The 26,869-nt window shown below is 40.5% G+C and overlaps 1 protein-coding gene across 3 annotated transcripts in view; it reads left to right on the forward strand.

Moving 5' to 3' along the window:
• The window catches only part of spag8 (sperm associated antigen 8), a 462,677-nt gene that overhangs the window by 214,846 nt on the left and 220,962 nt on the right, over positions 1-26,869 (forward strand). The window lies entirely within an intron of this gene.

A 26,869-nucleotide genomic window follows, 5' to 3' on the forward strand; every position in this document is an offset into this window, starting at 1 on the left:
AAAGACTAAATGTAACTGCAGTATAATTAATGAAGAAAAAGCCTTATAAAATTCTCCAGAAAATCTATCTGCACCTGGAGCCTTCCGCAAATGTAGTGAACATATAGCCTTGACAATTTCCTCAAAAGAAATGGGTTGATCCATCTGTTTACAATTATCTGCAGAACGTGCTGAGAGGGATATTTAATTGATCTAGAAAATTATTCATTACAGTATTATCTTTAGGGGAATCAGAACTATAAAGTTTTGAATAGAATTCTCTGAAGGTATCATTTATTTCAGAGTAATCAGTTGTCTTATCACCATTAGTTTTGCTAATTTCTTTAACTTGTCGTTTAACTACAGAAGTTTTGAATTGGTTGGACAATACTTTGCCTGATTTATCTCCATGAATGTAAAATTGAGATTTATCTTTCAGAAGTTGAGTTTCAATTATATATGTTAACAAAAGATCATATTTAGTTTAACTTCAACATGTCTTTTATACAGAACAGGATCTGGAGCTAAAGCATATTTTTGATCTAATTGTTTCAATTGATTGGCTAATTCAATTCTTTCTTTATTAGCTTTTATTCTTAACACTCGCAGTAAAAGAAATAATTTGTCCTCTAATATAGGCCTTGAAAGTATCCCATAGAATAAGATTCGAAGTCTCTTCATTTTTATTCTCTTCAAAAAGCAAAATAATATGCCTCTCTAGAAATTTTAAAAATTCCTTATCAGATAACAAAGTTGTATTGAAATGCCAAATTCTGTTTGTTTGAGGAAGACCAGGGAGATTTAAAGATAGAAATACAGGAACATGATCTGAAACAGCAATCTCTTTATATTCACAAGAATGAACTGATGAAATCATCTGACTAACAATAAAAAAAAATCAATCCTGGAATATGTATGATGAACATGGGGAAAAAAAAACGACTACCCCCATCTAAAGGATGTAAGAAACGTCAAATATCAACAATACCACACTTCAATAAAAAAGATCGAATAAGCAAAGCTGATTTATTAAGAGACGCTGGTTTAGAAGATGATTGGTCTAAAATTGGGTCTAGCTAGCAGTTAAAAGGGAGAGAGAAACCAGGGAATTATAGACCGGTTAGTCTGACATTGGTAGTGGGGAAAATGCTAGAGCCGGTTATCAAAGATGTGATAACAGCACATTTGGAAAGAGGTGAAATCATCGGACAAAGTCAGCATGGATTTGTGAAAGGAAAATCATGTCTGACGAATCTTATGGAATTTTTTTGAAGATGTAACTAGTAGAGTGGATAGGGGAGAGCCAGTGGATGTGGTATATTTAGATTTTCAAAAGGCTTTTGACAAGGTCCCACACAGGAGATTAGTGTGCAAACTTAAAGCACACAGTATTGGGGGTATGGTATTGATGTGGATAAAGAATTGGTTGGCAGACAGGAAGCAAAGAGTGGGAGCAAACGGGACCTTTTCAGAATGGCAGGCAGTGACTAGTGGGGTACCGCAAGGCTCAGTGCTGGGACCCCAGTTGTTTACAATATATATTAATGATTTAGACGAGGGAATTAAATGCAGCATCTCCAAGTTTCCGGATGACACGAAGCTGGGCGGCGGTGTTAGCTGTGAAGAGGATGCTAAGAGGATGCAGGGTGACTTGGATAGGTTAGGCGAGTGGGCAAATTCATGGCAGATGCAATTTAATGTGGATAAATGTGAGGTTATCCACTTTGGTTGCAAGAACAGGAAAACAGATTATTATCTGAACGGTGGCCGATTAGGAAAAGGGGAGATGCAACGAGACCTGGGTGTCGTTGTTCACCAGTCATTGAAGGTGGGCATACAGGTACAGCAGGCGGTGAAAAAGGCAAATGGTATGTTGGCATTCATAGCAAAAGGATTTGAGTACAGGAGCATGGAGGTTCCACTGCAGTTGTACAAGGCCTTGGTGAGACCGCACCTAGAATATTGTGTGCAGTTTTGGTCCCCTAATCTGAGGAAAGACATTCTTGCCATAGAGGGAGTACAGAGAAGGTTCACCAGATTGATTCCTGGGATGGCAGGACTTTCATATGACGAAAGACTGGATCGACTAGGCTTATACTCACTGGAATTTAGAAGATTGAGGGGGGATCTTATTGAAATGTATAAAATTCTAAAGGGATTGGACAGGCTAGATGCAGGAAGATTGTTTCCGATGTTGGGGAAGTCCAGAATGAAGGGTCACAGTTTAAGGATAAAGGGGAAGCCTTTTAGGACCGAGATAAGGAAAAACTTCTTCACACAGAGCGTGGTGAGTCTGTGGAATTCTCTGCCACAGGAAACAGTTGAGGCCGGTTCATTGGCTATACTTAAGAGGAAGTTAGATATGGCCCTTGTGGCTAAAGGGATCGGGGGTATGGAGAGAAAGCAGGTACAGAGTTCTGAGTTGGATGATCAGCCATGATCATACTGAATGGCGGTGCAGGCTCGAAGGGCTGAATAGCCTACTCCTGCACCTATTTTCTATGTTTCTATGTTTCTATGTAAAATCACCTCCCATTACCAAAGAATAAAGACTCAGATCTGGTACGAAAAAAAAACGCTCAAAGAATCCTGGATCATTTACATTTGGGGCATACACATTGGCAAGTACTACTAATTTATTGGCCCAAAACATCGACAGTGCTTCTCCTTATGGCCTGCTGCATTCCACCAGCATTTTGTGCGTGTTGTTACTAATTTATTATCTGGTTTTCCTGAAACTGTAATGAAGCGTCCATTAGTATATCAGACACTACTCAATGTTGGATAAAGGAAAGTGTATTACCTATAAGAATTGAAACTCCTCTAGATTTGGCCTGAAAAGATGAATGAAAACAAAATCTGTTCCAATGGCTAAAAAAATGTACATTATTACATTTGCGTATGTGAGTTTCTTGTAAAAGAATAATAGGGACCTTAACTTTCTTAATATAAGCAAAAATCTTATTACGTTTAACAGGGTGACTTAACCCTTTCATGTTAAAAATGAGTATGTTGATAGTTTGGTCCATTATTAGTATTATTTAAAGGAAGGGTTAAAATGTAAGTTAAAACCAATCCATAAACCTTGAGAAATGGTAACCAAGCAACAAGCTGGCTAAAAAAGATTCAAAAACAGCTTCTGAGAAAAGAAACCACCCCCCCCCCCCCCCGCTCACCTCCCAAAGAAGGAAAACTAACCAATAGAAAGCTGGCATCTACAACTATGGGCAACCCCCCAAAAAACTTGTTGATCGCTCCAATTAGTTTTAAGGTTGTTTATATTCCAACCTAGACTAAACAATATCCAGATTAGAAATTCAATTCTCGTATATCAAAAATACAGTATTAAAAAATACAAAAGGAAATTAGTTACAAAGGTTTACCAAAAGTAAAGGATACCATTATTCATACAGCAAGACATTAAACATTTAATTTTATTTCTTCATGAGAAAACAGGCTAAGCAGTTAGTTTTCAAATTTAAAAAACCTTTATGCTTCAGCATTCAAACGAAACCATTCGAAGGGTCCATCTTTAATGAGATTTTCAGTCAACCTGGTTAGCCAAGGGACATGTTAAAACCCTTGTTAAAAAATTCCAACAAAGCTTGTTTAAACTTAGCACATTCCTGCATAACCTCAAGCTAATAGTCTTTGAGAATCTAATATTACACCCTATAACGAATCATGCCCCTTTGACAGGATTTGCAAATTAAAAATTTCCCATTTAATCTTGAGTCTTCACGTAAGAACAAACTAAACAGCTAGCCTTTGGATTTTAAAAACCTTTGTGCTTCAGCAGTCAAATGAAACCATTCGAAAGAACCATTTTTATGTGTGATTCTGAGACGAGCTGGATAGCGAAGGGAGGGTTTAAAACCCTTGTTAAAAAACTCGGACATAACTTCTTTGAACTTAGCATGTTCCTGCGTAACCTCAGGCGAGTAATCTTCAACAATTCTAATCTTGCTGCCACAATAATCAATCATGCCTCTTCGACGAGATTTGTGTATTAACAGTTCCTTTGTTTTAAATTCATGAAAACAAATTATTACCGATCTTGGTCTATCTCTGTTAGCAAGTCTAAACAAGGGAGACCTGTGAACTCGATCAATCATAGGCAAAGACACCAAGATTTGTGGAAATAATTCTTGCAGAAAGTTTGCAAAAAATTCCATAGGATGATTGCCTTTGATTAATTCTTCGAGACCCAGAACTCATAGGTTGTTCTTTCTACTTCTAATAGTAGAAGTAGAATTGTCCTTCAGATTACAGGACAATTTACAATGACCAATCAACCTACTTACCAGTTAGTAGGTTAATTGGTCATTGTAAATTGTCCTGTAATCAGGCTAGGGTTAAATCAGGAGCTGCTGGGCGGTGCAGCTCACAGAACTGGAAGGGCCTCCTCCGCACTGTATCTCAATAAATAACTAAACAAAAATACAGAGAAACCATCACAAATCTCATAGTAAAAACAAAGCTCTATGAGAAACTAGCCTGACTGTGACTACCTAAAATGTACCAGCACACCCTTCAAATGAACTGCGTCATGATGAAAATTATTTTTAAAACTCAGTTCAAGATTTTCTATTATGCTTAATTTTGCTTCACTCAATTCATGCTATTGTTACGATTTTGCTTCCAGAATGTACACTCAGCTTTCCTTCTCTGTGGAAAGTCTGATGGGTGGCCGTGCATCAGGTAGTCTTTATGAAGATAAAAAAACCATCATCAAAGAGCCTGTGGTAACAAACCTCATGAACATGTATAGGAATAGAAAGTAGCTAATCCAAATGGAAGTTTAAGAGGAAGATCCTCTGTCAAGATCCACTTGGATCTGCCATAACCGGACTCTTCCCAAGCATAGACTGTAATACAACAGTAGGCTGATCCCTGGGCCGCACCAGTTCAATGCCAAGAGTCGGAAACCTACTCATTAAGCTTTGAGCAGGCTAAATCTTACACAAGTATAGCACCCCCATCAAAATGAATGGAAGGAACTGCTACCTGAGTAAACCATATGCTCCTGAGATTAGTTTTCATACAGGCATAGTCAGTATATCCAATAACCATAATAACATCAATGAAAGACCACACCCAACAGGGTAGACAACCAGTGTGCAAAAGGCAACAAACTGCAAATACAAACAAAAAACAGAGATAATAATAAGAAGAAATAAATATCAAGAACATGAGATGAAAATTCCATGAAAGTGAATCCATAGGTTGTGGGAACAGTTCAGTGATGGGGCAAGTGAAGTTGAGTTAAGTTATTCCTTCTGGTTCAAGAGCCTGATGGTTGAGAATGATCCTCTGAGAAGTTTCAACAGTTCAGCTCTGAATTTAAACAAATAGATGGTAAATTGGATTCTATTCAGCAAACACTTAATGAACACGATAAACGTATAAAAATTAATGAAGCAATGTTGTCGTCTCTGGAAACGGAATTGGATGAACTGCAAAAGCTTTGTGAAAAGCAATCAAAGTCCAATGAAAAGTGAAGACAGAAGATTATCAACATAGTTTCGCTTCCACTAATGTTTTATACTGATGGAGATGTTCTCTAGAAACATGTTCATTCATTATTTCAAAAAGTAATAAAGCCTTTGTTTCAGCTCTATCTGGGCTTAGCTCACCTAAACATCAGAGGGATCAAACCCAACATCCTGAAGTTATCTATTGTATAATCCTACACTACAAAAACAATTCCTCAACCAATCGGGTGAAGATTGTCATGTGATAGTAGTCTAAGAGTGCATTTTCTACAGTGCAGACAGATAAGGTTATTTTCAATATTGTCTGATTCTGTTCTGCAGGCCTATGTATGACCATAATAAAACCATAAGACATAAGAGCAGAATTAGGCTATTTGGCCAATCAAGTCTGCTCTAGAGTCCATAATGGAATATTAATTATCATTCTCCTGCCTTCTCCCCATAACCTTGACCACCCTTTGAGATGGAACTGATGGAGAGCAGGAGAGCTGTGCTTTATCCATAGGGACACAGCAGGCCTCCAGACAAAGAGACAGTGTGATCAGATGACTATAAAGGCTGAAACTAAGAGTTAGTATATCCCAAGGATCTGGATGATATGTTACAGAATGCATTCACATTCATTCTCTACTTTAATAATGGAATTTCAAATGACATATCCTACTAAACTCATCAGAGGCATCAACGCAACACTCTAATACCACTCATCTATCAACAAGTTCAAGACTTCCACCCAAAGTGTACCATCACTGCCTTTACTTGCTGTGGCCTCTTGCCGATAACTTACAGCAGTTTGCTCACACTATTAGCTATTCAATCAGAGCAGGGAAAATGAAACTGATGACATGGTACTCACTAGTATATGTCCCCGTGATTCTCACGATAATGCAAAGTGTCACCATTGGTAACACGGTACCAAGAAGGTGTATCAGAATCTCTACTTTCCTTTAAGTTTAAGGAGATTTGTCAAGACTGAAAAACTTCTGCAGGTGTACAGTGGAGATCATCATTGTACAAATCTCCATGATGATCACCATGGAGATCAAATGATTTAATCGTAGCCTTTTATGGAAACTTCAGTGCAAGAGATTACAGAGAGTGGTGGAACTCATCTAGTTCTATCACAGAGGCAGATCTTCCCACCATCGGGGACAACTACAAGAGGCAATGTCTCAGGAAGTTGATATCCATCATTAAAGATTCCCATCACTTGGGTTATGCCCCCTTCTCATTGCTGCCAAAGGGCAGGTACAGAAGCCTGAACACCCACATTTTATGATTCAACAACAAATTCTTCCCAACTGCCACCAGGTTCTTGAACTGATTTGAAAAACCCAAATTCTATCTTGGAATATACTTCCCTCAACTTGCTTTTAATTTTTGTTTATTCTGCCATGTGGAATTTATGTTAACTTAAGTCAAGGTCATTTATATTTGACTTTTTCAAAATTTAATATGCTGCTGCTGCAAAAAAAAAATCATGGCATTTATATCCTGGATATTTATGCCCTGGGCTGAACTTCTTGACATCAGTCTTGACATCAAAAGGGAAATATTGCTGAAAGCAGAGAAGGGAGATGCAGTTTAGATTCTGGATGGGATAAAATATGATAAAAACTAGAAAAGCTTGCTGATGATACAAAGCTAGGTGGGAGGGTGCTCTACAGGATGTATAGTGCAGTGGGCTTTGTGGCATATTGAGAGGCTATGTAAATGAGTATGGATCCAATGGATAAAATATGACTTCAGGTCACCACTTTTAGAAGGAAAAATAGAAATACAGAATATGTTTTAAATGGTGGCCAAGTTTAAAGATAAAACTGGATGTTTTTGCACGTAAAATATTTAAAATAACATGCAAGACATGAAGCAATTTGGATGGAAGATGGACATTGACTGTTATTGCAAGGGATATGAATGCAATAGTAGAGATACTGTATCTGTTGTTGCGTGAACAAAGTCACCAGAGAGAAATACTGGTAGACATGAAGTAGTCTCTTTATCAGACAAAGTGAGACACAGCAGGTATCATATTAGACATTTTTGGAGCAAAAACTCTCCTTGACCCAGCACTACACAACATTTTATATGCTAAAAGGACAATTTAGGACAATTCCATATTTACAATGTTTCCTTTGAACTACACACAATCTTCATCCCTCCCTCTTCACACCCACACTACAGACTCCCAAATAAGGAGTTTAAATCAGCATTGCCTAGCCATCCAATTAACTGAGAACAATTGGTATATAGGAACCAATTATTCAGAGCTGCATCTTAGATTTAATCTACAGTTCATATTCAGATTTGAAGATTGGTGGCTGTAGTTATTTTGCTGCATGTTCTACCCCCCAAAACACTCTAACAATAAAGAGTCTCAGCCTGAAATGTCGACTGTTTACTCTTTTCCATAGTTGCTGCCTGGCCTGCTGAGTTCCTCTAGCATTTTGTGTGTGTTACTAACAAAATCCTTCTCCAATCATATAGAGCTCTGTGAGACTAGAATATTGCACACTGATCTGATCTTCTTACCCTCAGAAGGATATAGGTACCATACTCTCCAGACCTACTTTAACCCTTCTATGCCCACACTCTCCTGAGTTTTGAATAATGTTAGGTGATCTCATTGTTAAGTATATAATTCTTAAAAGGTCCACAGAGGGTGAATGATGCTTTATCTGAATTGGATGTATTGAAACAGAAGACACAAAATCAGTCAGGATCATTCAGCAGAGAGATGAGAGGAAGTTTTTTACACCAATAAGGGAACTGGCACAAGTTGCATCAGTACCGTGCAACATATAAAATTACTACAGCACTTTTCAAAAGTCTTAGGCTTTCTAGTTATACAGTATGTATGTGCTTTAGACTTTTGCACAGTCTGTATCTGTTGTAGTTTTAAAAGGAAGTACAGCTCATAGCACAGGCAAATGAGCGAGCATGAGATTGCTAGTAAGACAGTTTGCCACCAGCTATGAACCTCCTACACTATCTACCGATTAAGATGGCTATTATGTATGTACCTTCTGGGGATTTGCTAGTGTCATCTTGCTTGTCCAAACAATTTCAATGGGAAGTGGTGATGACCTGCATGGAAGCCAAGTGAATGTGTGATACTAATCCATCACATAGGCAGACCGGAACAAACCCTACCCATAACGTTTTGACAGCTCGTTCATTTGCAACACAGGTTTAACCATAACTGTGCATGGAATTTAGAATTATTCTAAGTATTCAAAAACTATTTGATTTTATGAAGAGATTTAATTATTAGAATCAGAATCAGGTTTAATATCACCCGTGTATGTCATGAAATTTGTTAACTTAGTGGCAGCAGTGCAATGCAATACATGATAATAAATGAAAGAAATACGTAAGTAAATCAATTACTTTAAGTGTATATATATATTCACACACACCATATATATATGTATATATGCACACATATATGTGCATATTAAGTAGTTACATTAAAAACAGCACAAAAACAGAAATAATAAAAGGTGAGGTAGTGTTCATGGTTCAATGGCTACTTAGGAATTGAATGGCAGGGGGAAGAAGTCGTTCCTGAATCACTGAGATTGTGCCTTCAGGCTTTTGTACCTCCTTCCTGCCATCCTGACTGTAGCAATGTAAAGAGGGCATGTCCTGTGCAATGGGGGCCTTAATTAATGGACGATGCCTTTCTGAGACACCACTCCTTGAAAATGCCTTGGATACCACAAAGCCTAGTACCCAAGATGGAGCTGACTAATTTTACAACTTTCTGTAATTTCTTTATTAAAATTGTGAAGATTTAGGAAATGTTAGAAACATAAAACATTTAGAAGCCTTTTTAAAGAATTAAGTAATTGTAACTAATTTTAAATGGTTGAGAAAAAAGGCCGTAAGTGCACATTTGTTCAATACATTCCCCTCAATTGAAATAAATAGAGAGAAAAGCTGCTGGAATCCAATATACTGGAAGAACTCCACAGTTCAAGCAACATCTCTGGAGGCAAAAAACATAAGCTGATGTTTTGGGTTGAGAACCTGCATCGATGCTGAGAAGTAAGTGGATCTGCCATTCCTGTGGGCAGAGCTGGGACAGGCTCAGTCGAGAGATTCAGCAGTGTGATTTCCGTATTTTTGTGGGAATCCCTCACAACTGTTAGCAATGACATAAAGAAATATCAGAGTTACACATGGAATCAATCACATTTTCTGTGTATCTTGGCATTTAATTATTCTGTTATGCTGTCCATGTTATATTTTATTTTTTATGTTGATGGATCTATTTGTGTGATGAGATGATATCATAGTATATATAAAATACAGTAACCATTGTCATTTTCAGAATTAACATCAGAATTGAAAAGATTGCGAATATTCTTGTACCAAGTCACAGCACAGAAGGTGGTCATAAAGCCCAATGAACCCATTCCTGCTCTCTGAGAGAGTTATCCGACTAGTCTCACTCCCTGCAATTGCCCCATAGCTTGGAACTTATGTCTTGAATTCACTTTTGATCTTAGATTATTTTTGGCTTTAAACAGAAAGTAATTTTAGATTTTGGCCCCAAATGCTATTCAAGCCAATAAAGGCTGAAGTAGGCATAACTTACTTTTACCAGATTTTGTCAGGCTAAGATCTAAAGCAACATTTAAAAGGATTAAAATATGCATCCAGCATTTAGACAATGGACAAATCAGCCATTATTTGGAAAAGTCCGAAGAATGAACTAATGTTTTTAAAATCATGTTTATGAATGTAAAGCCAATACAGATTTCTGTTAAGTTATTGTAATTTCCAGCAGTGATTAAAACCTAATTAGAGGCATTCTCAGTTGTCAGTTCTGTAATCGATAGCCAAAACTAATTAGACTAATGGAGTTTGTCATAGATAGCTGCATAATACCGCCAAATATAACACACTTATCAATTGCTTTGTTCTCGAAAATGCTGAGAAATTAATCTTTATCCTGTGATATTTTTCTCCTTTATTTCTGCTTACTTTGGAACTCTCGCAGCTGAAATCATGCTGATTGATCAAGATCTAACAAGGACCAAAAATCCGTTGCCTAATAATGTCTACAATAAGAAAAATGTGAAAGAAAACACCACAGCTCAACTATTGGTTGCCTTTATCTGAAAGAAAACATTTTTGAGATGGCACTATAGGATTGCTTAAAATGTTTTGAAAGCTGGTCAAAATCTCCACGGTCTTCAATTCATTCCCCTTTAACAGAATAACCCTGTAAGGAATAATCAGAGTAGAAAGAAAACTACTTCAAAGATTATATAAAATGCCACAGTAAATATGTAGAACTTTATAGGTAAAATGTATTCACCATATCATGGCAAATATAATCTAAAAAGCTCCCAGATAGTCATCTTTTTTTTTGTTTTTCTTTTTATGCTCAATTTGTTTTGTTGCATTTTTGTGGGAAAGAATGAAAGACAAACAGAAAATAGAAAATACTCCAAGAATAGAATCAAAGGATCTGAAAGTCTTTATAATCTCTGTAATTGCCTGTTAGTATTTGGCATAGCACAGCCTAGAAGAAAAGGGACCTCTAAGTTAAACAGATTTTTGGAGCATCTCTGTACATTCGATACCATTTCCTAGTAAATTGCAGTCCCAGGTTTATAGCTATTTCAGATTCTAACTCTTACAGTCTCTTTGTACATGAGCCTTGACGCCACATTGTTGCCACAAGGGACAAGTATGAAGATAAGAAGCTCTCACCAAGGATATTTTATTTATATTATGCATAAAGTTACAATTTTTGTGTCAAAATTCAAAGAAATAGATGCGACTAATGAGAAATTTGAGAATAAACATTACCTATCATAATATGTAGCTGGCAGCCCTGCAGTCAGTAAGCTTAGTGAGACTTAGCAGCTTATAAATGAATGGTTTTGAAGATTTGTTGACATAATTGTTAATTCGTATATTGGAAATGTTGCCACTAAAGTGTCAGACAGAAGTAGATAAGGATTTAAAATAATTAATTCTTTGAGTACTTCAAACATATTCTTCTGTAGAATAACCGCAAATTTCACAATTATTTGTTACCATGTTGTGGTTTATGGTATCATCTTGCAACTAGCCCGGTGGTCATAATTTCTGCAAGATAGCTGAATGCTTCTGTTGGATGAACTCTTAAGGGTGTTAAACATCATAAACATAGATAAACTAGAAAGGTTATTCATTCACGAGGAAATCTGCAGGTGCTGGAAATTCAAGCAACACGCACAAAATGCTGATGGAACGCAGTAGGCCAGGCAGCATCTATAGGGAGACGCACTGTCGACGCTTCGGGCCGAGACCCTTCGTCAGGACTAACTGAAAGGAAAGATAGTAAGAGATTTGAAAGTAGGAGGGGGAGGGGGAAATGCGAAATGATAGGAGAAGACCGGAGGGGGTGGGGTGAAGCTGAGAGCCGGAAGGGTGATTGGCAAAAGGGATACAGAGCTGGAGAAGGGAAAGGATCATGGACCGGGAGGTCTAGTAAGAAAGAAAGGGGGAGGGGAGCACCAGTGGGAGATGGAGAACAGGCAGAGTGAGGGGCAGAGAGAGAGAAAAAAAAGAGGAGGAGGGAATAAAACTAAATATATCAGAGATGCGGTAAGAAGGGGAGGAAGGGCATGAATGGAAGTTAGAGAAGTCAATGTTCATGCCATCAGGTTGGAGGCTACACAGCCGGTATATAAGGTGTTGTTCCTCCAACCTGAGTGTGGTTTCATCTTGACAGTAGAGGAGGCCATGGATAGACGTATCAGAATGGGAATGGGATGTGGAATTAAAATGCGTGGCCACTGGGAGATCATGATCAAACATGCCTTTCATTTGTCCAATAATGAGATCATGCATCGTAAACAAAAAAGGACAAGTTTGTGATCCTATGAACCAAATGATCAAGAAGGTCAAACAGACCTACTAGAAGTGCATATCTTGCTGGAGCTCAGTCCGGAATTCAGAGGCGAAGCTGTGCTAGATATCAGGGGGTCTATATGTTTCCCCACTGTCATTACAGATTATATTATGGATTTAAAAATTGGAAGGAATGAGACCATGTCATTAATATAAATGAAGAGGATTGGTTTAGTGTATGTACTGTTCATTTTTAACTTTGAGTCATAGAGTCAAACAGCCTGGAAACAGGTCTTGCAGCCCAACTTGTTCATGCCAACAGAATGTACCTTCTGACATGAAGCAATATTGGCCAGTAATCTACTTGGCAACTGGAAAATCTTCTTAAAAAAATGTAGCAAACTTTATGAGAGCGCATCACGCCTCATTAAGCAGTCAAATGATGACAGAACTGCTTTACTAATTTCCTGTGTAGACAGTGAAGTAAACAAGACGGACTATGCTTATATTGAAAAGGAACTGAGATTTTGGCCTTTATGTTAACTCCCGCCACAGTGGGTGGGAAAGGTTCGGATGGCCCATAAATTTTCAGAAGCTGAAGGAGCGATACAATATTATGCTAGGCATACACACATTGCCTTACACATATTTCCATCTTACAATGACAATACTTGAAACATCTATGGAGAACAGAATACCTTATTAGTCTTAAAGATATTAGAGATTGCAGATCCAGATTCATTTATCATGTACGTATATATTAAAACATGCAGTGAAATGTGTCATTTGTGTTCACACCCAACACAACAAACACAGCTATGTTGCGGCTGGTCTGTGTGCAGACACTTGTATGTTGTTCCCCGACTGCAAAGTGTTGCCACACATTCCGTCCTCAATGTTTAACACAATAACAGCAAAGTAACACAAGCATCAAAAGATCAAACGAAACAACAGCAGCAAAATTTTCAGCTTTAGGTAGAAAGCTGAAAAGCAGGACTTCCAGGGTAGTAATCTTTGGATTACTGCCTGTGGCACTCGCCAGTGAGTGATTAGAATGATTTGGCAGATGAATGCGCAGCTGCGGAACTGGTGTAGGGAGCAGGGTTTCAGATTTCTGCATCATTGGGATCTCTACTGGGGAAGATACAGTTTGACCTGTACAAAAAGGATTGTTACAACTGAACACAAGGTGGACCAATATCTTTATGGGCAGATTTGTGAACCAGAGTCATAGTATTGAGGATGAAGTAGTTGGTATAAAACTACAGGCCGTATGTGGTGAGACTGCGAAGAAGGACAAGCAGATGATGTGGAAAAATTGCAGTCAGTTGGATGAGTTAAAGTGTAATAGGGGACCAGAATCAAAATACAGGGCTGATGGCTTTATATTGGAATGCATAGACTATACGGAATAAGGAAGATGATCTTATAGCGCAGTTAGAGATAGGCAGGTATCATGTTGTGGGCATCACTGAGTTGTGGCTGAAAGAAGATCATAGCTGCGAACTTAACATCCAAGGATACACATTTTATTGAAAGGATAGATAGGCTGGTATGCAGAGGGGGGGGGGTGGACTGGCTCTGTTAGTAAAACATGAAATTAAATCTTTAGAAAGAAGAATATAGTATTAATGGTAAGACTTTTGCCAGTGTGGAGGATCAGAGGGATCTTGAGGTCTGAGTCCATAGGATGCCCAAAGCAGCTGTGCAGGTTGACTCTGTGGTTAAGAAGGCATACGGTGCATTGGCATTCATCAATTGTGGGATTGAGTTTAAGAGCCGAGAGGTAATGTTGCAGCTATATAGGACCCTGGCCGGACCCCACTTGGAGTACTGTGCTCAGTTCTGGTCACCTCACTACAGGAAGGATGTAGAGACCATAGTAAGGGTGCAGAGATTTACAAGGATGTTGACTGGATTGGGGAGCATGCCTTATAAAAACAGGTTGAGTGAACTCTGCCTTTTCTCCTTGGAGTGACGGAGGATGAGAGGTGAACTGATAGAGGTGTATAGGATGATGAGAGACACTGATCGTGTGGATAGTCAGAGGCTTTTTCCCAGGGCTGAAATGGTTGCCACGAGAGGACACAGGTTTAAGGTGCTGGGAAGTAGGTACAGAGAAGATGTCAGGGTTAAGTTTTTTAGTCAGAGAGTGGTGAGTGTGTGGAATGGGCTGCCGGGAACGGTGGTGAAGGCAGATACGATAGGGTCTATTAACAGACTTGTGGATAGTTACATGGAACTTAGAAAAATGAAGAGCTATGGGTAAGCCTAGTAATTTTTAAGGTAGGGACATGTTCAGCACAACTTTGTGGGCAGAAGGGCCTGGATTGTGCTGTAGTTTTTTAATGCTTCTATGTTTTTAAGAGACATAGGTTCGGGAGATGTAGAATCTTTGTGGTAGAGTTAAGAAAATGCAAGGGTAAAAAATCCCTGATGCTGATAGGTAGTGTTATACCCCACCCCCTCTGTTCCAGTTTGGCAAAGTTGGCTTCCTTAGCCCCTCTTTCAAACCACCTGTCCTCTCTGTCCAAATGTGTACATTGCTGAATCTTGATCTTAGGTTAGACCTCCAATGTTGGTCAGATCTGCATATCAGCACGACAAAACAACCTCTTCACAAACTTCTGGCTGTTCACCCTCCCCCTTTAGAATGCCATGGATCCATTCTGAGATGGAGAGGATGGTGCTTGTAGTCGGGGAGTCTAGGACCAAAAGGCACAGCCTCAGAATAGAGTAAGGGCTCCCAACATTTTTAATGCCATGGAGCCTTACCATTAATCTAGAGGTCCATGGACCCCAGTTTCAAAACCCCTAGAATCAGACTTTAAGGCTTAAGTCTGTGCCCACATTCAATCATGGCTGATTCTTTCTTCCCCACCTCAGCCCCACTCCCTGACCTTCTCCCTGTAACCTTTGATGCTGTGTCCAATCAAGAAACTACCAAGATCTGCCTTAAATACACCCAGTGACTAGGCTTCCACAGCAGCCTGTGGTAACAAATTCCACAAATTCACCACCATCTGGCTAAAGAAATTTCTCCACATCTCTCTTTTAAATGGATGCCCCTCTGTTCTGAGGCTGTTCCCTCTTGTCCTAGACTCCCCTACCATGGGAAACATCCTTTCCACATCTACTCTGTCTAGGCCTTTTGACATTCAGAAATTCCAGCGAGATCTCTCCCATCCTTCTAAATTCCAGTGAGTACCAACCCAGAGCTATCAAGCATTCATTGTATGATAACCCTTTCATTCCCAGAATCATCCATGTGAACCTCCTCTGAACCCTCTCCAATGCCAGCACATCTTTTCTTAGATGAGGAGCCCAAAACTGTTCACACTACTCAAGGTGAGGCCATACCAGTGTCTTATAAAGCCTCAGCATCACATCCCTGCACTTGTATTCTTGACCTCTTGAAATGAATGCCAACATTGCATTTGCCTTCCTCACCACTGATTCTTCCTGTAAGTTAACCTTTAGGTTGTTCTGCACAAGGACTCCCAATTCCCTTTGCATCTCAGATTTTTGGCTTTTCTCCCCATTTGGAAAATAGTCTGCACATTTATTTCTTCTACCAATGTGTATGACCATACATTTTCCAACATTGTATTTTATTTGCCTCTTTCCTGCCCATTCTCCTAATTTTTCTCATTCCTTCTGCAGCCTACCTGCCCCTCCACCAATCTTCATATCATCTGCAAACATGGCAATAAAGCCATCTATTCCATCATCTAAATCATTGATATACAGTATAAAAAGAAGCGGTCCCAACACTGACCCTACTGATTGCCACTAGTCACTGGGAGCCAACCAGAATAAGAAACCTTTTATTCCCACTCAGTGCCTCCTACCAATCAGCCAATGCTCTAATGATGCCAGTAACTTTCTTGTAGTACCACGGGCTCTTAACTTGGTAAGCAGCCTCAGGTGTGGCACCTTGTCAAAGGCCTTCTGGAAGTCCAAATACACAACATCCACTACATCCCCTTTATCTATCCTACTTGTAATATCCTCAAAGAATTCCAGCAGGTTCATCAGGCAAGATTTCCCCGTAGGGAAACAATGCTGACTTTGTCCTATCTTGTCCTGTGTCATCATGTACTCCATAATAGAGGGATATCCATTTAGAAAAAATAGAGGTGGTGAGTAGTGGAATTCATTGTCAAGTCATTGGATATATTTAAGGCAGAAGTTGATAGGTTCTTGATTAATCAGGGCATAAAAGGTTACAAGGGGAGAAAAGGAGAATGGGATTTAAAGGGTTAATAAATTCCATGATGGAATGATGGAGCAAACCTGATAGGCCAATTGGTCTAATTCTGTTCCTGTTTCATATGATCTTAAGGTCTAAAATAGGCCACTTCACAACCCTCCGACACCATCATACACACAGGCCTCCAATCCCAGGGCAGGTTGCCTCCAGACTGCGTCCTTGGCCTTGGACTCTCAATCTTGCAGACATTGGGCCTCCACCCTCCAGCCTCTGACCCAGACTCCCAGACCTGCAGATATCTGGCCTAGACTTGCCAGCTTTCTCTGGATTCACCAGCTCTAGTCTTCATTCTTTTGGTCATTCTACCTCTGGACTCTGCAGACTTTGGACTTCCACCTTCAGTTTTGCACTCCAGACTTCACAAACCTCTGGGTATCAGCACCAGGGATAGCTAAATATGGATTTGAGCTTCAGGTGCTGGATTTTGTAGCAAAAAGCAAACTACTGGAGGAAATACAAATTCCAGAGAGTGTCAATCAGCTGCTGTAGATGCAAAGGGATAGCCAACTTCTTAGGTTGAGAACCTGCACCAGGGCTGGGTGTACAGGCCAGATGGTCAGCACATAGAGGTGGGCAGTTGATGTGAGACAGGGGCTGACGGGTGATAGGTGATACTTCGCTTTAACCATTTAGTACTTGAACCAATCAGCATACACTTAATCATTACAATTCAACAAAACTATGGGCATTTTACACTATAATAGACCTGCTGTTTCTTGTAAAATTGTTTTTAACATATCTGTAACTTATGTTTATCTTGAGAACGTTGCTTATATGACATTATGTGCCTGTGATGCTGCTATAAATAATTTTTCATTGCACCTGCATATAGGTGCAAAATGACAATGAGCTCTGACTTTGACTTTGGTAAGGGGTACGAGGGGATGTTGTGAACAATGGGCAGTTAGATCCAAGTGGGGAATGGGAGGGGGGAGATGTAAGTACAGAGACTAGACGGTGACAATTGGAATGAGATAGGGGAGGGATGATGGGTGATAAACTAGAGAAGAAAGGACAAATACAAGAAAATCTGCAGATGCTGGAAATCAAAGCAACACACACAAAACGCTGGAGGAACTCAGCAGGCCAGGCATAGGAAAAAGTGAACAGTCAATGTTTCGGGCCAAGTCCTTTCATCAGGACCTGATGAGGTGAGAAAGGATAGGTGTGTGGTGTTGGGTAGATAGAAATAGGAAAGGAAAGCAAAGAGAGGCGTACATGGATGGACTGGTAGAGGGGGAGAGGAACTCAGATGAACTGGGTTGCCTGGGTTTCTTCTCCACTGGCCTATTTTACCTCTCTCCTCCCCATCTGATTCCATTTGTCACACCCTTCGAATAAACATTTTAATCCCTTCAAAAATAGTGAAAAAATACCATCTTTAAATTCTGAAAACTATTCAAAGTTCGACTTTAGTTAACGGCCCTGTTTGGCCTAGCATTTATTGTTTTCTTTTCCCTTTAACACTGTTCACATTAAAGTCTGTTAACTATTGACCTGCTTCAGTGCCTCTCTCTCCATACTTGGGCCATATCTGCACCCAGTGACAATATGTCCTCCTTCTTCAAAGAAAGTGGCTTCCCTTCCTTCACCATCCACACTGCCCTCACCCACATCTCTTTCATTTTGCACATGTCTGTCCTCACCCCACTCCTCTTGTCCTCACCTACCATGCCACTAGCCTCCACATCAAGCACAAAATTCTCCAGGACTTCCACCATCTCCAGCAGGATCCCTCACCAAGCACATCTCCCTACCCCCGATTTCCACATACTGCAGGGATTGCTTCCTAAGCGACTTGTCCATTCATCCCTCCTCACTGATTTCCCTCCTGGTACTTATCTTTGCAAGCAGAACAAGTGCCACAGCTGCCCTTACACCTTCTCCCTCCCTGCCATTCAGGGCCCCAAACAGTACTTCCAGGTGAGGTGCCACTTCACTTGTGAGTCTGTTGTGGTCATTTACTGTTTCCTGTGCTCCCGGTTTGGCTTCCTGTATATTAGTGAGACCCAACATAGATCGGGAATCCGCTTTGCCGGGCACTTATGCTCTGTCCGTCAGAAAAAGCAGAATTTCCCATTGGCAATTCATTTCAATTCTGTTTCCCATTCCCATTCTGACATGTACAGTATGTCCATGGCCTTCTCTACTGCCACAATGGGGCCACACTCAGGTTGGAGGAACCTTGTCTTCCATCTGGGTACCCTCCAAACTGATGGAATGTACATAGATCTCTCATACTTCTGATAGTTACCTGCCCAGTCCTCTCTCCGTACCCTGCCCATCACCTCCTCTGGTGCTCCTCCCCCCTTCCCTTTCTTCTATGGTCTTCTACCCTCTCTTATCAGATTCCCCCTTCTCCAGCCCTTTATCTCTTTCTGTAGTCAACTTCCCAGTTCCTTGCTTCGCCCCTTCCCCTCTCCCAGTTTCAACTATCACCTACCACCCTGTACTTCTTATGCTCCCTCCACCTTCTTACTCTGACTTCTCATGAAGAGTCTCGGCCCAAAGTCTCGACTGTTTACTCTTTTCCATAGATGCTGCGTGGCCTGCTGAGTTCCTTCAGCATTTGTGTGTGTCATTTGGACATCTAACATCTGTGTTTGTGACTCTGCCTATGTTCCCTCTCTTATGTTTATCTTCAGTTGCCTCTATCCCATGCTCTAGAAATCCCTGCTCCTACATGCCCTTAATATTTACCTTTTGATTTCCCTTCTTATCTCTTTCTCTTTGCTTGGAACCCATTTTTATCTGATTATACCTCTGTGAAATACCCGTGTGCTAAATCCATATTATTGACCAAGCAGTGAAAGAAAGCAATGTTGATACAAGCAGATCAAGGCATGATGAACACCAGTGCACATTATTAAATATTAATACGAAAAATTGCTTCTGCCATGGAATTTATAAATATAACACAGAGAACCAGTTACCAAATGCAGTTTCTTTATCATCTATTATTTTGCAATATGTGTTACTAATCCTATCTTCCAGTAAATATTCCTTTATTATCCTTACTCAGGAAATTAGTCATATGAAGTCCATAGTAATGCAATTGGATATGCAAGAGTACACTTTCCAAATTGCTTTTAACTTGATTTGTGCATCTAAGCCAGGCATAACAAATGTGAAGGTGAAGGTAGGAGAAAAGCAGTAATCTTGTTCTTTGCCACTTGTGAGCTCAATCTATTTTTTGAATAGTTTTGATAGCTTCAAGAAACATTCCCAAAGGCCTATGAAGGTTCTCAGCCCAAACTGTTGGTTCTTCATACCTCTCCACTGATGCCGACTCGCCTGCTGATTTCCTCCACCATTTTGTGTGTGTTATTCAGGAAACGTTCATCTGCTTGTGGGAGATGCAGGTAATAAATGTTAAAGGATAAGCAATGACATTTTCTACTAGTTTTCCTTTCTAAAACCATTTACCTCACCATATAAAATGAGTTCTAAAGTTTATCTGGAAAGGTAAGAATCTAGTGGCTTTGCTGGCAGGAATTACTAGTTGCATATCACTGCTTTTCTACAGCTACACTCCTGAGTAAAGACAAGAACAGTCAGGATGCGAAACAGCTTCTTCCCTTAGCTCATTAGGTTTCTGAAATCCCTGCCACATTGCATTCAAAATGACAATAAACTTGACTAGACTGTGAAATCGGGTCCATGGTCTGAGAGAGTATGGTGGCAGTTGGCATCCATCTGTCTCAAAGGACATTGGGTGAGGATGATTATCATCACAAGCTTGGGTGAAAGGTATCCTGAGATGCCCAGTTTTCAAGATCTCCCTCTCAGCCTCACCAGTGTAGTCCAAATGTAACTTTCACTTTGGCTAGCGGCTTAATTTAGGGGGTGTTTGCCCCTGGCCCGGCCAAACTTAAGAAATCTTGTTTGGGTGGATGCTGCGTGATGTGTCCCCTGTTACAAATCAGTACCCCGAAATAACAAACAGTACACAATATGTAATTAAACAATTAAGCTTTGTAACTCTTACTTTAGTAAGAGTTAGTAAAGAAAATGAAAAAACAGAAAAACGGCCCAATCTTATGAAACGGTCTATTGCTCAATGTTGGAGCTCACTGATAAGCTGTTTGTCCACCATTGACCTCCTCCAATCATCACTGCCCTTCGGACCCTCACTCCAAGTCCACTTGGTCCAGCAGTATAACAACTTCCTCTATTCACGTCTTCTCTCCTCATCTCTCCCTGGCAAAAGACGGCGAAAATCTCTCTTCCAGACTCACAAGAAAGAATAGCAGCATTCCAAACCGCATTATCTCTAGTCATAGCCCAAACATTGCTGCTACAGAGAAACCATTATATTATTAGTAAAACCCCTACAGCATGTTACCCAAAGGAAAGCTTATGAAGCAGCTGGTTTGGTACCAGCTTGGCTGCAGGAGCTCCTGGAAGGAATTTCAATGACATCCAGCTGTCCACTTCAGATTTGCTGTCTCCCATAGCCTTTGTCTTTCCTGAAGCTGCTCACACGGTAGTGGGGTTATTTACCCATAGCTGGGGATCTGGTTCACGAGTGGCAGGGCGTATCCACACACCGGTGGGCCTGCGTGCTATGTGTTCAGGGTCCAGCCCTTCTCCCCGTCCTCTGTAGTTCAGGCTGAGTCCAAATGCTGTTAGGTTTTTTCTGTGTAACCAGCAAGGAGGCACTACACGAGGCTTACTGTTGGAGAGGCTATGTACTGGCAGGGTGAGACTTACACATTCAGCTCTCCTTTTTGCAAGACTGCTAACCAGCAGTGGAAGCTGAAAGTGAGAGAGACAAATACTATCCACTACATTACCACACTAGACGTGTCAAAACAACCATTTTGACACATGGAGAATCATACAGCATGAAAAAGAGATCATTCCACCCAACTTGTCCACACTGATGTAATTCAATTGGATGAATACGCTTTACAAATGTTCGCCTTACGCCACTTCACTTTTACAAAAGACCTACATTAGTAACCTGTTTTTGCAATACAAAGAGGGTTTTCGCTTTTACGAAAATTTTTCGCATATAAGTTAATGGTTCTTCACTTTACACCATTTCGGCTTAAGAAAGGTTTCATAGGAACGTTCCACCTTTGTAAAGGGGTGGGGGGAACACCTGTATGCACATTTTTTCAATTGCATAAAGGGATAAAATTATTAGTATCATAAAACTAATAGCTTCTCCACTTACAACATTCTTTAAAAACCATTGATTTTGAAAAGTTCTTGTTCAATTCAGAGTTCAATTTCAATTACAACTCATGTTCTCAGTATCATTTAGTTTTATTGGACATAGTGATGCACCATCAATAACTCTCTGAGACGTGAGACGAGATATAGGCTTTTATTGACTGGAAGAAAGAACAAGCAGCAATTGACCACCATACTACATCCTGGAGACTGAGGGCAGGGCTCAGGCCCCAATCGCCTTTATACCGGGGTCAGTGGGAGGAGCCACAGGAGCAGTCAGCGGGGGGGGGGGGGGGGGGGGTGTCCAGACAGGTATATGTAGTTCACCACACGTAGGTTGTTTGTCGTTATTTGTTTATATATAGTCCTCACATTCATGGTGATGAAATACTTTGAGAGGGTGAGTATTGCTAGAGTCAACTCCTGCCTCAGACAGGACCTGGACCCACTGCAATTTGCCTATCACCAAAATAGATCTATGACGGACATAATCTCATTGGCTCTACACATGGCCTTGGATCACCTGGACAACAAGTACATATGTCAGGATATTGTTTATTGAGTGCAGCTCAGCACTTAACACCATCATTCCCACAGTTCTGATTGAAAAGCTACAGAACCTGAGCCTCTGTACCTTCTTCTGCAACTGGATCCTCGACTTCCTAACTGGAAGACCACAATCTGTGCGGATTGGAAATAGCATGTCCACCTCACCGATTATCAACACTGGAACACCACAGGGATGTGTGCTTAGCCCACTATTCTATTCTCTCTACATCAATGACTGTGTAGCTGGTTACAGCTCAGATGCCATCAATACATTTGCTGATGATACAACCGTTGTTGGCAGAACTTCAGTTGGTGATGATAGGGTGTGCAGGAGTGAGCTATGCCAGCTAGCGGAGTGGTATCACATCACCAACATTGCACATTGCACTCAACAACAGTAAGAGTTAAGAACTGATTGTGAACTTCAGAAAGGGTAAGACGAGGGAACACAAACCAATCCTCACAGAGAGATCAGAAGTGGAGAGAGTGAGCAGTTTCAAGTTCCTGGGTGTCAATGTCTCTGAGGACCTAACCTGGATCCAACTAATCAATGCAGTCATAATGAAGGTCAGACAATGGCCATATTTCATTAGAGGTGTGAGTAGATTTGGTATGTAACCAAAAATACTGTCGAATTATCTGCAGATGTAGAGTAGAGAGCATTTTAACTGGTTGGCATCGGAGGGAAGGGGCACTGCTACACAGGATCGAAGTAAACCACAAAGAGTTGTAAAATTAGTCATATCCATTATGTGCACTAGCCTCTGTAGGTAGTTTCCAAGGCATCTTCAAGGAGTGCTACCTCAAAAAGGTGGCATCCATCATTAAGGACCCTATCACCCAGGACATGCCCTCTTTTCATTGCTACCATCAGGAACCTGAAGGCACACACTCAATGATTCAGGAACAGCTTCTTCCCCTCTGCAATCTGATTTCTGAATGGACATTGGACCCGTGAACACTACTTCACTACATTTTTATTTCTATATTGTCCCCTACTTATTTAGACCTAAGACATAGGATTAATTTAACTAGTGTATATATATTTACTGTAATTCTCATTGTTTTCTCTCTATTGTTATCTGTTGCATTGTACTGCTGCTGCAAAGTTTCACAACTTATCCCGGTGATATGAAACCCAATTCTGATTCTGATTCTGATTTCATAAATTCTGTTGCATTTCTTTATTTTCTTATAAATGCCTGCAAAAAATCAATCTTGAGGTAGTGTAGGGTAGCATGTATGCACTTTGATAATAAGCTTTGAAGGTGATGATTCTATGTGTTGCTTCCTGTAACTCATGTCCTTCTGCAACAAGAAGTGTATGCTGAATAACTCGCACATAAAGAAGTGCTCCGTTGAGGGTATTTCACCTTACCTAGACCCATAAAACCATTAAATATGGAGCAGAAGTAGGCCATTTGGCCCATCATGTCTGCTCCACCATTCAATTATGGGCTGATCCAAATCCTCCAGACATTCCCACTCCCCCGCCTTCTCTCCATCCCTCTGATGCCCTGGCTAATCAAGAAAACTATTTATCTCTGCCTCAAATGCACCCAATAACTTGGCCTCCACAACTGCTCATGGCAACAAATTCCACAGTTTTTCCACCCTCTGACTAAAGTAATTTCTCTGCATCTCTGTTGTAAATGGACGTCCTTCAATCCTGAAGCTGTGCCCTCTTGTCCTAGAATCCCCTACCATGGGAAATGACTTTGCCATATCTAATCTGTTCAAGCCTTTTAACATTCGGAAAGTTTCTATGAGATCCCCCCTCATTCTCTTAAACTCCACGAAACATAGCCCAAGAGCCGCCAGACGTTCCTCATCTGGTAACTCTTTAACGGCTGGAATCATTCTCATGAATCTTCTCTGAACCCTCTTCAATGTCAGTATATCCCTTCTAAAATAAGGATCCCAAAACTGCAAACAATACTCCAAGTGTTCTTCATCCATTCGAAAATTTCTTCTTATTTGGAATATATCTGTCTTGCACTTCCCTCATTTTTCCAGCCATTGCTGCTCTGCTGTCCTTCCTGCTTGGGTCTCTTTCCAGTCAACCTTGGCCAGTTCCCCTCTAAAGCCATTGTAATTTCCTTTATTCCACTGAAATACCAACACATTGGAATTTAGTTTCTCCTTTTCAAATTTCAAAGTGAACTCGATCATATTGTGATAGCCAGTCCCTAAGTGTTCCTTAACCTTGAGCTCTCTTACCACCTCTGGATCATTGCACAACACCCAATCCAGTACAGCTGATCCCCAGTGAGTGCAACAACAAGCTGTTCTAAAAAGCCATCCCTTAGAAATTCTACAAATTCTCTCTCTTGAGGTCCGGTACTGATCTAGTTTTCCCAATCCACTTGCATGCTAAAATCCCCAATGATTATCATGACATTGCCCCTCTGACATGCCTTTGGTATCTCCTGTTGTAATTTGTAATCCACATCCTGGCTGCTGCTTGGAGGCCTGTATACAACTGCCATTAGGGTCCTTTTATCCTTGCCATTTCTTAATTCAACCCATAGAGACTCTACACCTTTCGATCCTTTGTCATTCCTTTCTAATGACTTAATATTATTTCTTATACACAGGGACACACCACCCCCTCTACCTACTAACCTACCTTCCTGATAAACTGTATATCCTTGGATGTTCGGCTCCCAATGGCAGCCATCCTTTAGCCAAGTCTCAGAGATGGCCACAACGTCATACTTGCCAATCTGTAGCAAAATTTCAAGATCGTCCACTTTATTTCTTAAGCTGCGTGCATTCAAATATAACACTTTCAGTCCAGTATTTGTTGCTTTCTGTTGTGAATCATCCGTCTAGCTGTAATTATGCCTCATCTCCTGACTGTCCTTTCTATTCTCTGTTGCATGCTATCTTTGATTTATTTCTGTTTTCCCCTTCCTCAGCCCTATCACTCCCAACCCTCTGCCAGATTAGTTTAAACCCTTCCTAACAGCTCTATTAAACCCATCTGCTAGGATATCAGACCCCAGAAGAGGACCCAATGATCCAAGAACCCAAAGCCCTGTTCCCAACATCAGTCTCTCAGCCTCACATTAATATGCCTGATCATGCTATTCTTGCGCTCATTAGCACGTGGTACAGGCAGCAATCGTGAGATTACTACTCTGGAAGTCCTGCTTTTCAGTTTCCTACCCAGCTCCCTAAGTTCTCTCTCTTCAGAACCTCCCCCTTTTTTCTACCTGTGTCATTGGTACCAACGTCTACCAAGACTTCTGACTGTTCACCCTCTCCTTTCAGAATACTCTGTACCCGATCAAAGACATCCTGTACCCTGGCATCTGAGATACAACTCACCATGTGGGTATCTCTATCAGGCTGACAGAACTTCCTGTCTGTTCCCCCACTAAGGAATCCTCTATGACTACCGCATTCTTCATCTTCTCTCCCTACGGCACCATAGAACCAGGCTCAGTGCCAGAGACCCGATTGCCGTTGTCATCCTCTGTCAGGTCACCGCCCATCTGAACAGCATCCAAAATGAGATAATGATGGCCACAGGGGTGTTCTCTCCTATCTGAGCTCTTCCCATCCCTTCCTTGACAGTCACCCACATATCTAGCTCCTGCAGCCTCAGGATGACTAGCTCCTTGTAGCTCCTATCTATCTCCTGCTCACTTTCCCTAATAAGCTGTAGGTCATCGAGCCGCAGTTCCTGATTCCTAACCCAATCCACACAATCCAGTCTACCACTTTAGTGCAATGCTGAAGGAAAACAGTACTGCTGTAAAGCATATCTCCAGTTGAAATGCTAGACTCGGGGCTTATTTGTCTTTTGAAATTGATATTAATGATCTCTCAACACTGCCTGAGCTGAAACTGAGCAATAACAATTCGCTGTTATGCACCCAAAATGGTTGCTGTGTACCATTTTGAAAAGAGTTTTGGAGCAATTTTTAGATTGTATTGTTGAATAAGAGAAGAAATAATGTACAGTGGAATGAAGAGGTGGCAAGTGGAAAGCAAATGTGTATTGTATCAAGACAGCACAGATTTATAACAGGAGTTTCTTACTCTCAAACTGCTGTACACCAGGGCAGAAGACTTCTAGTTACTTTTATGAAGACAGAAAATAGAGATAACAATAAAAAAAACTGTGCTAAAGTTCTGTTGCTAGACAATAACCCTCCAACACCAGTATGAAAATTTGAATTTGACCTTCTTAAAATTGGCATAATCCGTTGCTCTCACTTACACTGTCTAGGGAGGAATATCTGCTATTCTTGTCCAGTTTGGTTTTTAGTTCAGTTCAAAATTAAAATGAACTCTTTTTCTTCCCACTAATCTAACAAATCATCCAGCCAGCTGAAATTGCTCCACTTGTAGGAGAAAGGGAAGGAGGAAAAGAGGGAGAGAAAGAAAACAAGAAAACTTGTTCTTCTGCTAAATATTAGAATGAATTATTAATTGACACAACTGCTATTATGATAATGAATAGTTTCCAACTATACAGGCATTTGTTGCATAGAAACTCACCAATGCAGGAAAACAGGAAGGAAAT

Source organism: Hemitrygon akajei, chromosome 13 (genome assembly GCF_048418815.1).
Source record: "Hemitrygon akajei chromosome 13, sHemAka1.3, whole genome shotgun sequence".
In the NCBI taxonomy this organism is placed as follows: Eukaryota; Metazoa; Chordata; class Chondrichthyes; order Myliobatiformes; family Dasyatidae; genus Hemitrygon; species Hemitrygon akajei.